We start from the raw sequence: 12,519 nt of genomic DNA, 5'->3' as shown, positions 1-12,519 counted from the left end.
TGTACAAAATGATGGTTGCAATATATAAAAAATTATATTATCTTTACTCGAGTCTTTACTGTTTTTGGAACACCCTGGTTGCAACAACATAATTTTGGGATATGTTCCTTTATAAACCATGCAACATTTATATTATTTTGTCACTCATTTTTCATCACTCTTTGAACATATTTTAAAGCATGGTGCAATGATTTAAATCATCAAGTTGGTTTAAATCTCAAACGGATTCTTTAATTTTAATTATGGATTTAAATCAAAAAATCAACTTGTTTAAAAACTTATGATAAATCGAAAGATAAGTGTAAAAATTATAAAAAACTTTCCTATAAAGCTATAAAAAAGTAATCCTATATCAAATATACCCTATATCTATTCATCAAATAAGTACAAAGTTAAACTTGAGGTTGTAACGTTTAAATGCTTAAATAGATCGAAAAATAATTGTAAAAGATATAATATATAACATATCCCTAATAGAAATTCATCTATTAAAGGGTTGGACCGATTTTTGAAGTTATTTCTTTTGAATCCATACGCTTCTAAATGGCAGAGATTTATTTTGAAATTGTCAACAACAATGTTTAACGTCTCAAAAGTGGCTCACCCCTGTAACTTTTTTATTTTTTGAGATAAAAAAACGAGATTTGGTGTGTTAGTATATGACATAAATTAGGATTGATTGAACATATTCAAATGTTTTCGGTTACTTCCTGTTTCACCGGAAATTACTACAACTTTTGATTTTTAAATGACACCCTCGGTATTTTTTTTACTTTACTCGATAGAAAATGACACTCTGAATAGAATGACATATTATATGTCAACTTTTGACATTTTCGCATATGGTTTATTTGTAAGTTACAATTTCAAATTATACGCGGTTATAACGATATTTTTACTAGAAATACCAAGTGTGTGGTACCAAAGTATTCGTAAAAAAATGCTTTTTCCAAATATGCATATAATAATGAGCCCTCCTTGTTCCATTTGAAAAAGTTGAGATAATATGATTAAAAATACGATTTGGGTATATTTTAACCGGCCGGGACAAGACATTAGACGATCAAATCTATTTTTCCAAGGCTCCTTGATTAAAAATTAGTGTTTTGTAACACAGCCATGGCACTCTAGATTGAAATTTAAAATGCGATTTTGTTTTAAGCAAAAATGTCAAAAGTTGGCATATGATATGTCATTCTTCTCAGAGTGTCATTTTCTATCGAATAAAGTAAAAATATACCGAGGGTGCCATTTAAAAATTAAAAGTTGTAGTCATTTCCGATGAAACAGGAAGTGACCAAAAACAGTTGAATACCGTCAATCAATCCTAATTTATGTTATAATATACTAACATACTAAATCTCGTTTTTTTATCTGAAAAAATAAAAAAGTTATAGGGGGTGGGCCACTTTCGAGACGCACCCGGTATTTATTGCAAATCTTATTAATCCATATTTTGTTATCAACTGTAATCATATTTTTTCCCGATAAATATTCAGACAGACTTCTGATAATTTAATTTAATTTATAACTTTTTAAAGTTTTTTTTATTCGCGTCATTTCCTAAACAGACAAATATTGTAATAATTAATTCAGTAATTTAGGAAGCTACGTCAATGATACTTGGAATTTTTCAGCGATAATTGTTTCAGACTGGTTGGCGACAGATACGCATTGTTACTCATAGTGGTAAATTATCGCTATGAAAATACGTGATATATTGAACATATTATGTAAATATAGTTTTGAAATGTCATCCCAACCGGATAATAATTATCTTGGAATGCATTTACTGATAATGCGTTAAATTACATTTTTCTGCATTGCTAATAATCGCTTAGCTCCTTTAGTGTGCGAACACAGTGCAAGCAGGTTTGCCGCTTACTGGTAGCCAGCGCCAATCTGGGTACCTATTCTTGACATCGTTCGCAACTTTGCGTATACGCATCACGTGTATTGTTATAAACAGGGTATCCCAGAAATAAGTGCAAGTATTTTAAAGGGTGGTAGATCTCGATAAAAGAAACATATTTTCTCTTTATCGTTTTTCAAATAAGTCCAAAATAACGGAGTTATCTTACTTTGAAAATTTCCAAAAAAATGATTTTTTGCTAAAATATTGAGAACCTTCTTCATGTGCCTTCTCCTCATCGGAGGTTGGCGACCATCAATTGGAATTCTTCCCTGTCTTGAGGCAAACGGATAATTGCACTTGCCTCTCCTATATTAAACCACTGGCGCAAATTCCGCATGCAGGAAAACCGTTTACGCCCGATGCCTCGTCGTCCTTCAATCTTTCCCTCAACGATCAGCTGTAGGAAACTATACTTGTTATTTCGAAAAATATGACCAAAATATGCTGCTTTCCGTCGTTTTATTGTAGTCAATAGTTCTTGGTCCTTACATATTCTTTCCAATACTTCGAGATTTGTTTGAGAACCACTGGATCTTTTCTGGATTTTCTTTCTTATAAATTTAATCTACTACCTACGTTGCCATATTATCAAGAAATTATTTTTTAAATAAAACTAAAAAAAATTGCAAAAAATTCCAAAAAATATTTTCAAAAATTCCGAATTTTCAAAAAAAATATTTAGAAAAAAACCTCATAGGCGTGTTTCTGGGGTTGAACTATACTACCAGTTAAGTTAAAATACTTGCACGTATTTCTGGGACACTCTGTATATAGTTACATAGTAGCGCCGGGCCGCGCCGCCTCGCGCTTATAACCTTGAAAAATTAAAGCGTGTTATCAAATCGGCTAGTTCACAGTGAAAGCAGGTAGGAGCCGTCAACCAGCGTTCATAGGCGTTCTCGCTTTTACCGGAACGAAAATTTATTTATTTATGCTTTTGCAGGCGCCGACGGCGCACAGAGGGTATTAAGGACTAAAAGTTGGCCAAAATTATGTTTTATGATTTTTTTGCTTTTTTGCTAGTAATATTAATTATTAGAGGAGAGGGTGCTAATATGGAACCCCATTTTGTTTTTCCTACACAATATTTTTTCCTCTACTCTGAAACCCTTTCCACCGATCAAATTATTAGAGGAGAGGCTTTTAACTAGAGGCTTTTAATTCTGTGCAAAACCAAGCAATTGGATGAGGATGCTAGAACAAGAAAGTAATTTGTATATTATAGACGATATTTGAGCGAAGATGGGTGTTATAGGGTAAAGACTATTTCGTTTAAGAATCTATTTAAATCAATGTTTTTTTTGGCAGTGGCAAATATTGGCAAGATTTTTGTACATATTCCAAAGCTGGAGACTTTAAGCACTGAACGGATACTAATTTCCATGCGGAATATTGCCGAATAGTCTTACACCTTATATAAATGCCTCTGATTTTTTAAATATAAAACATTATAAAGAAATAGAATAGAAGGAAACGTTTCAAAATAAAAATATGGCATAAAACAGGACTTGCCAGCTGGCTCTGTATCCATCATGACAGTTATTATAAACAATTTGCAAAAAGCACTACAAACAATTCCACTATTTTATAATCTTAGAAATTTTCAGAATACACTCAAGATAATTCATACTTATAATTGAAATATATTATTTATTTGATAGTCAACTTACGACTTAAAAAGCTAATAAACGCGCTTACATTTAGTATTTATAGATTTGTATTCAGTTAAGATAAAAATGAAAATAAAAATATTTCACTTTTGGCCAGGTTTATAGACCAAATACCCCTATGTGCGGGGCTGGCGCGGCGGGCGCGGCGTTTGAATATGGTTAGGTTAGGTTAGGTTAGTTAATCAGGTAAATTTCCTCTTAATTAACTACTTCCGAACCCTGCTCGCATCTCCGAAAAAGCCATATAACAATACACGGCATATACGCAAAGTTACGCATCACGTGTATTGTTATATGGCTTTTTCGGAGATGTGAGAGGTGAGCGATATGTGGTCAAGAATAGGTCCCCAGAGACAGCGCTGGTTGCCGGAAAGCAGAAACCTGCCTCCACTATGTTCGTACCCTTAGACTCGAGGGTTTCCAGTTATTACTGGGCTATTACTTTCATATCAGCTTGATATTGCTTTATACAGTAACTACCAAAAATATTGTAACAAAAGGGATTTTCAAAAAAAGTCAATAAGTAAATTTGGTCAATAACAAAATAGTGGCATTTTGACACTATTAGGGGGATACCTAAATTCGAGCCTAAATTAAAACATTGTTCACAACTTCTTTATTTTTTCAGATAAAAAAACGTGATTTGGAATTTTAGTAAATGACATAAATGTTTTTAGTGTCTTGTCCTGGCCAGTTAGAAAATGCTCAAATCGTAGTTTTAATCATATCTCAATTTTTTCAAATGGAACGAGGGTTGCTCATTAGCATATTTGGAAAAAGCACTTTTTTACGAATAATTTGGTCCCACACACTTGATATTTTGAATCAAGTTGTCGTTATGAACCGCATGTTACAATTTCAAATAAACCATATGGGAAAATATCAAAAGTTGACATATGAAATGTCATTCTATTCAGAGTGTCATTTTCTATCGAATAAAGTAGAAATATACTCAGGGTGCCATTTACAATTCAAAAGTTGTAGTCGTTTCCGGTAAAAAAGGGAGTGTCCAAAAACAATTGAATATGTCAATCAATCCTATTTTATGTCATATACTAAAATGCCAAATCTGTTTTTTTTATCTGAAAAAATAAAAAAGTTATAGGGGGTGAACCATTTTGAGACACACCCGGTATACAAAGTGTAAAAATGGAATATGTTGGGATAAAGATGTAAAATTGATTATTAATAGTAATGGTAGTTTAAGTTTAAAAGTAATGGCCGGTCATTATTGTATATGCCCACATAAGTTGGACATTCATGTTATCGATCGGCTATTAACGTAAAAATTCATACACAATATTGCTAAGCTGTAGAAATACTATTGATATCGACTCTACCCGGGCGTTAACGTTAATATCTGTTTTAATGCGGGCCCGGGCGGTCTAAAAATATGAGAAATAAAACAATATTTCAGTTAGTCTACTTAGATTATTCCATCTCTAGTATACTACTCCCCCCTCTGAAACTTCTTTTCTTCTGACCTATAAGAATGGCGGCTACACCATACGTTGCGTTGATTAGGCAAATTTGTTTGTTTTAAAGAACCACTATTATATATATATATATTAGAAGCAAGTTATAGTTGTAGCTCAGTGGCGTTTTGCTGAAAATAACTTCCAGTTAGTCTACTTAATTATACAAATATACGAGAAAATAATTTTTTATTTCAGTATGTTTTTTTTATCAATAGCACATAAACTAAACATAGTGGTGTAAAGGTATACACGTGCTTGTGAACTTGTTAAACATATTTTCTGTATCCATTTCCGAAATAATACATCATAGGTTTGACCTTCGTCGCCAAATCCAGCGGAATAACGGAGGGAATAACATTTCAATTTCGTTTTATATGGCTTGTCGCAAATATGTTTTGATGGATGTGAAATAAGATCTATTTTTGTGTACACATATTTGCAGATGTTTACACACCGCCTATATTTCCTTGTAAAGTATGTTTTTTTTTCTTTTTTTTGCTTTTATCGGAAAAGTACGGAAATTGAGGAGTGAGTAGTGAGTTTACTGGCCAGGTCAATAATAGTAGGGGAGTCTATGATGCCAAATGAGAACTTACTCGAGTGTCATGGGAACCTATTGTATTGTTACGTTTTTACTGGGTTTGGTTTGGTTTGGATAATTTAAAATCTTATTTATTTAACAGAGTTTATTTACTCTAAAGAACACAAGAAGAAACTATATAACTAGGGTTCCAATTTTCGGGATCGGGATTCCGTTTTGAAATCCCGGGATTAAAACCTATAACTCCGGGATCCCGGGATTGACTATCACAGTGAGGAATTTAATGTAAAGAAATACTTAGGTAATAAAAATACAGATGCATATATCAAAAAGAAAACGAGAAAAGAGCTTTATTAAAATTGACAAAACAAAGTAACAGTCATATTTTTAGTGATTAAAAAAATCAATTATTCTTGTTGAAAAATAATATGTAACAAACACGGGAGTATAGTTTTTAGATATTGACGTTCTGCTTTTCTGCTTAGTATAAATAAAATACCGTATGATCGAATAAAAACGCCGTCAGCTATGGCTATGAAATGAACATCAATGACATTTTCCATATAAATTTACATAATAATCTACATACCTACCTGGTCATTAAATTACTGTGTATAGGATTTTAATGGATACGACAGAGAATAATACAAATGACCGGTTGACAGACAGAGACACAAAATAAAAGAGGGGATACAGTGTTGCCGGTTCGTAAGCGTGTAGGCAGGATTAAGAATGAGCATGGTGGGAGCACAAATCGACTCCGATTCTGATGACAATTCGAGACTGCTCTCAGTGTTGCCAGATAAACTTCCTCTAACAACCTCTGCATAACTATATAAAATGCTAATAGAAAACAAATTTCTTGCAGTATAGGTATATAATAAAATTATATAAGGATTCTTGCCACTTAACTGCTGATATAGAAATTTAATTCTACGCTGTGTTTGTCATAATGTGGATCAACCTGCTCTCACTACCGGTTTCGGAGCCCTACTCCATGATCAGGTGAGCTTGGGCAGATCCACAAAATGACAACCACAGCGCAGAGATAGTTAATTCCGACTTGTCGGAAAGTGTCGGTTAGATATTAAGTCCCGAACGGGAGAATGAACACCTTCTTAACGTTCTTCACCTTCTCGATAACTTTCACAATAACAGAGATACGGGGGTGTCTCAAATTGCTAAATTTTCCAAAAGACCCTGCAGTAGCTCAGAAAAGAAGAGGGCTACGAAAATTTTGTATACAGCTTTTTCTATCTTCACTAACAACGGAGATACCTACCGTATGATTTCAACCAAAATGGGACACCCTGTACACCGTGGCCATCGCTACTATAGCTACTATATAGGAGCCAAATAGCCCAGAAGGTTCTCAATTTCATTATTTAGATGCGTGGTGAAGGTCGCATTGTTCTAGACGTTTTCGGCTCTTCGATTCGTTTGACTGTCGTAGAGCTGGGCTGGTTTTGTGACAGTATTGTGAAAATCATGTGCTAAAAAGAAAAAACGTTTGTATGGTTTATGCTTTTTTAATGGTGGGGGAGCGTGTACATGGTTTCAAAAATGTAAACAAAACAGTTACAAAGAAATACTTGGGTGTTTCAGATATCGTATGATCGAATAAAAACGGCGTCAGCAATGGCTATGAAATGAAGATCGCTGTCATTTTATATGTAAATTTATATGGGAAATGTCATCGATCGTCACTTCCAAGCCAATTGGACGCCGTTTTCATTCGATCATACGGTATTAATACTGCATGCACCTCACGTGTTTTCCGATTGCCGATTTGCATAGGGATGTAGCCATACGAAGGTTAGAAAATGGGGAAAAAATACTCGAGCGCGTCAGTTATCCAAGGGGATGTTGAATGAACCGGTTTTTCGCTTTATATTTTGTATTATTTGAAACTCGTGTTACAGGGAATAATACAATAAAATTAAGTTGTAAACTACATCAATTTTATATTATCAATTATGCCTGCAAGCGTACGTATTCTGAGATATGCACTTCAACTTTTAGCGTGTGGTTTTAATTAGTATCACAAATATCCATTATTGAGATTGCGAATGTTCATTTAGGAACAATGTTATATTAATCTTCAGTGATATAATAATTATTGTAATTTATTTTTAAGTATTTTTTTTAGAATTTCAGTTATAATGATCACGCGATAAAACTGAAATCCGCCTATACGTATGTAATTTCATGTTTTATTTTACAAATTTATTACGAAGTAAAATCTAATAATCTGTGTTTATGAAATAACAGTCGCCGGAAAATTCTATTAATTCCGTTGCAGATAGAAAGAAAAACGAAACGATTACGATCGTAAGTGGCTATTAAAATTTAATCGCCATCAATTTCAACGAAACGACCTTTCCACTTAACGTTTCCCGGAAAATATGCCATATTAGTTTATCTTTATTCTTTTACCAGGCAAAAAAATCATTATAGTGACACCCAGTCTAGATAGTTTGCTCAACGAAATGTATGATAGAGAATAGAGACAGAATTATTGTTCTCTGTAATTTTAATTCAAAAGTACATTGTAATAAAAGTTCTGTTGATATCTCGGCTGATGTCATATTTCCAAATCATCCTTGAATGTTTGGACAGACATTCTTCTTCTTCTTCAGGTACCATATGCATTCTTGCGTGGTGAGAGGGGGGTCATCTGCACATTCTCTTCAATAATTGTAAGGTCCACTGCTCGACGGAATATTAGTCCAGTATAATTAAGTTTCTATATAGGTATATATACATTCGGGTCAGAACGTCCTACGAGGTTGTCCGATGCCTAGCTTCCACCTTGTGCGATTTTCCCATTGATATTCGGTTAGATTTTTCTCGTTCATTGATTTCCTGATTCCTTCCATCCATGTTTTCTTGGGACGTCCTCTCTTTCGTTTACCAGGTGGTATCCAATGACATACTTGTTTTGGAATTCTCTCGTTTTGTATTCTCTGAACGTGGTATAGAACAAAAACAATATGGTACTAATTGTTTTTGTTTGATATCAATCATTATTGTTCCTTCTATTCCCATCTGTAGTCTAATGTCACCGTCGGGTATTTATGAAATTTCGTGTAAAGATTGTAATCAGAAATATGCTGGTTTGGAAAACTAGAAGATCAATATTGACTAGATTTAAAGAACATTTAGCTCAGATAAGATATGGTAGACCTGATAAATCTTGCGTTGCCGAACATATTGTTGATAAAGAACATTGTATAGATCTTAATAACTTAAAATTACTTAAACAAGTCTCAAATTACAGGCAATTAGATGCATATGAAAGCATCAGAATTAATAAATGTAAAGATAGTATGAACAGAGACAACGGTCCAATTCCTTCAAGTTCTTTGTTCCTACTACTCTAGTGGTGGAAATCTAACTGTTACGCTCGGTGGGTTCTGACTCGGTTGGCTAGATTTTGCCACGCCCACTCTGTGCCCACTGAGCGAGTATATAAACGCTCCAATTGTAGATTGTATTTTAGTTTATAATCATCTGCTGATGATGAGGGCATGGTTAGCGAAACGCGCGTCCAGTGTAAAAGTAAAAGCGTTTTGGTGTATTGTGGTGATTTAATGTTTTATTTTGTAGTCTAATGTCTTCATTTCTTGTTCTATCCTATGATAGAATCAATTAAGTTTCTATTGGGAACAAATTAGAACAAACTCCCCTCTCCGATTAGGGGATTATGATGTAAATCGATCCAATCCATCAGATGTAATATTTTTTATAAAAATCGATATATAATAGTCAATACATAGCTCATAGCTCTAATTTAGAAAAAAGTGACATAACATATGAAATAATGATATAGTATATACTTTCTTGCTTTCAATCAAATCGGTCCAGTCAATTGGATCATGACATTTCCTTTAAAAAAATCTATATTTATTCTCAGAGACTAGAAATTTTGTAAAAATCCAACTCCATGTTTATAGGTCTTCATCTGAATCATTTGCAGTTGCAAAAATATTTGCATTTTTGCAACTGCAGTTTTTCCTACATCCGCTTTTGCACTTGCAAAATATCATATTTAAAATAAATTCTGGCACTGCGCTGGTGCTAATTTCATTCTTATGGGTTGAAGAAATTACTTTGACTTTGTTCCATCTCCACTCTAAAGTAGTTTTCAAGCCATTCTTGAATCTGATGGCAAACCCTCATGGAGTGGCATTTTTGAACTTCTGAAGTATGGGGCAATGCGGAGATCGATTTCAGTCGTTGACATGCAATCATTATTATATTCTATGTATCTTAAATCACCGTTCAACGTCTTTATCGAATTATTTTTTCCATATAAATTAGTCAAAAATTATTTCTTTTCCAAAATCTGTGTGTTTGAAAACACTTGCCAAAACTTGAAGGGCTGTATTTTTTCTAGAAGTTTTAGTAAAAGTCCGTTTTCAAATAATGCCAGTGGATATGGAGCAAGTTCGTACTTGAAGCATTCCTTCAGATTCTCTTGAGATTTGCAGCCACAAATTATCCTGTTGCAAAACTTTGTGAAATTTACTGGCGATTCCTGATTGTGAATCTTTATAGGTTTATGTGTAAACCCCAATGACTAGTTAATTGGCTTTACAGTCTTCCATTATTAGGCTAGGCGCAAATTGAGTCGCGTGTATCGCGTGTGACATTATCTGACATGATATGGCGCGACCGGCATGACCGACGCGGCACTCGCACTGCTTGGTGGTCCTCAAATTGGGACGCAATTTTTCAGTGACTCACCTTTGCGATCGTATAAAAACGGCTGCATAAAAATGTCTGATTAAGTAACTTTAGTCCTGAATCAGAATCAGATGATGCCGAAGTGTAAATTTTACTGTATTCATCCTGATGGGGCAGACAACCTGCATATCACTCTAGCTTAGTTAAAAAGCAAAAGTTATCTCGCATATTTTCGACCGTTCCCGATCACCACACCAATGGCAGTAGTCTTTTAAAAAAGGCTGTACTTAAACTGCCGTTAAACGGCAGCTTACTAAAATGCCGTTAATGGGTATGACGTCGTTGATGTGACGCACTTGACGGCTTTATGAAATATAGAAATTTTATAAGGACTAACCAACGCTATCCACCCCACCAAATAACCAACTTAACCAACGCAACTAACCTCGACACTGATAAAAAATATAAAAAACAAATATAAATTAGTAAAAATCAACCAACCCCACCAAATAACCAACTAACCAATGAATTAACACCCTCTAAATAACCACGCTAACCAACCCGCCAAATAAATAAACCAATCCAAATAAAAAGAGTGAAACCAATGCAATAAGATCACGCTATAAGCAAAAAAAAATATAAAAAAGTCGTGGTCGTCCTGAGATTTGAACCCGGACCATTCGCTTACGAAGCGATAACCTCAGCCACTGACCCACAGGTGCTCTTGCAGAAAGTTTGAGGCTAGGCATTACTTTCCGCCGACATGAACGTCACAATATCTATTAACGGCATTTTAGTAGGCTACCGTTTAACGGCTGTTTAAGTACATCGTTTAAAAAATTGTGAATATGTAACTTAAGTACGATTTTAAAAAATGTCTTGGCCTTTTTATGAACTTACATTTTTATTCTACGTATAGATTATAAATATACTTGTGTCATAAGAGAACAAAAACACATACTTATTGTTTTTTTTCAGTTTTTTTTGTTTTAATTAAAATATAATAATTAAGTTGTTGTTGTTAGTAACTTGTTTTCTGATTATCATTTATTTAATTAATTTTAATAGGTGCTTTTATTATACCCGTGTCAAAAGAGATAGTTAAAATACTGCGAATTTTTTTTCTTAATAAATAAATTAAAATTTTGTTTAAAATAATGAAGAAGGAGACATAATTTATATACATAATTTAACCGAATATGTAACCTAGCTTTATGCATCAGTATTACTTAATTGTTATAAAAATCTTGTAGTTGCATAGGTAAATTTTATTTTTCAGTTAACTTTGTGAGTTAAAATTTTATTTATGAAAATTTCGAGGAAAATTTATATTACTATATTTAATGGAATCTGATATATGTTACAAAATTTTTTTTTAGATTCCATTTTAAGAATTTTCGAAAATTTCGCCAACCAACTATACTTTGGTCCGGCTGGATTCCCAATTTGGATCATTACTTGTCAGACTTTATCTGAAGACTGTTTCCGAAGTATTTATTTTTGCATCATTTAGTATTCTGATTACTATTAATAAGTATAAGTATACTTAATACCTAATCCGTGCTATTGAGAACGTTCTAACAAATTAAACCAAATTAAAATCAAACTTTGAAATAAACCGTAAAAATAAACATCTTTAGTTTAACCTTTGGTTTAGCTAATCATGAAATTAAGGGACAACAAACGGCAATATTGTTGGGTGCCCGAGTAAATTAATGAGACATAGACGCTAGTGCATTCGTTTAGAATGTGGTCCATTGTTTGCTTTGAAGCAACGCAATCGCATTCGTATGAGTCCTCAAGTATATGTATAGTATTCTAATAAAGACCTATTATACTGGGTGCGTCTCAAAAGTGGCTCACCACTATGACTTTTTTATTTTTTCAGATAAAAAAACGAGATTTTGTGTGTTAGTATATGACATAAATTAGGATTGATTGACGTATTCAATTGTTTTTGACCACTTCATGACTATAACTTTTGATTTTTAAATGGCACCCACCTTTGGTATTTTTTTAATTTATTCGATAGAAAATGACATTCTGAATAGAATGACATATCATATGTCAACTTTTGACACTCTCGCTTAATAAAAAATCGTGTTTTAAAGTTCAATCTAGAGTGTCATGGCTATGTTAAAAACACTAATTCTTAATCATGGAGCCTTGGAAAAATAGATTTCATCTTCTAATGTTTTTAGTGTCTTGTCCTGGCCAGTTAGAAAA

The 12,519-nt window shown here is 33.4% G+C and overlaps 1 protein-coding gene across 1 annotated transcript in view; it reads left to right on the top strand.

The window, feature by feature from the left end:
- LOC115876365 overlaps window positions 1-12,519 on the top strand; it is a 323,773-nt gene that overhangs the window by 1,886 nt on the left and 309,368 nt on the right. The window lies entirely within an intron of this gene.

Source organism: Sitophilus oryzae, unplaced genomic scaffold (assembly GCF_002938485.1).
Source record: "Sitophilus oryzae breed Bouriz unplaced genomic scaffold, Soryzae_2.0 scaffold_1432_pilon_pilon, whole genome shotgun sequence".
Taxonomy (NCBI): domain Eukaryota; kingdom Metazoa; phylum Arthropoda; class Insecta; order Coleoptera; family Curculionidae; genus Sitophilus; species Sitophilus oryzae.
The sequence above is the reverse complement of the archived record's forward strand: the minus strand, read 5'-3'. Positions and strand labels throughout refer to the sequence as shown.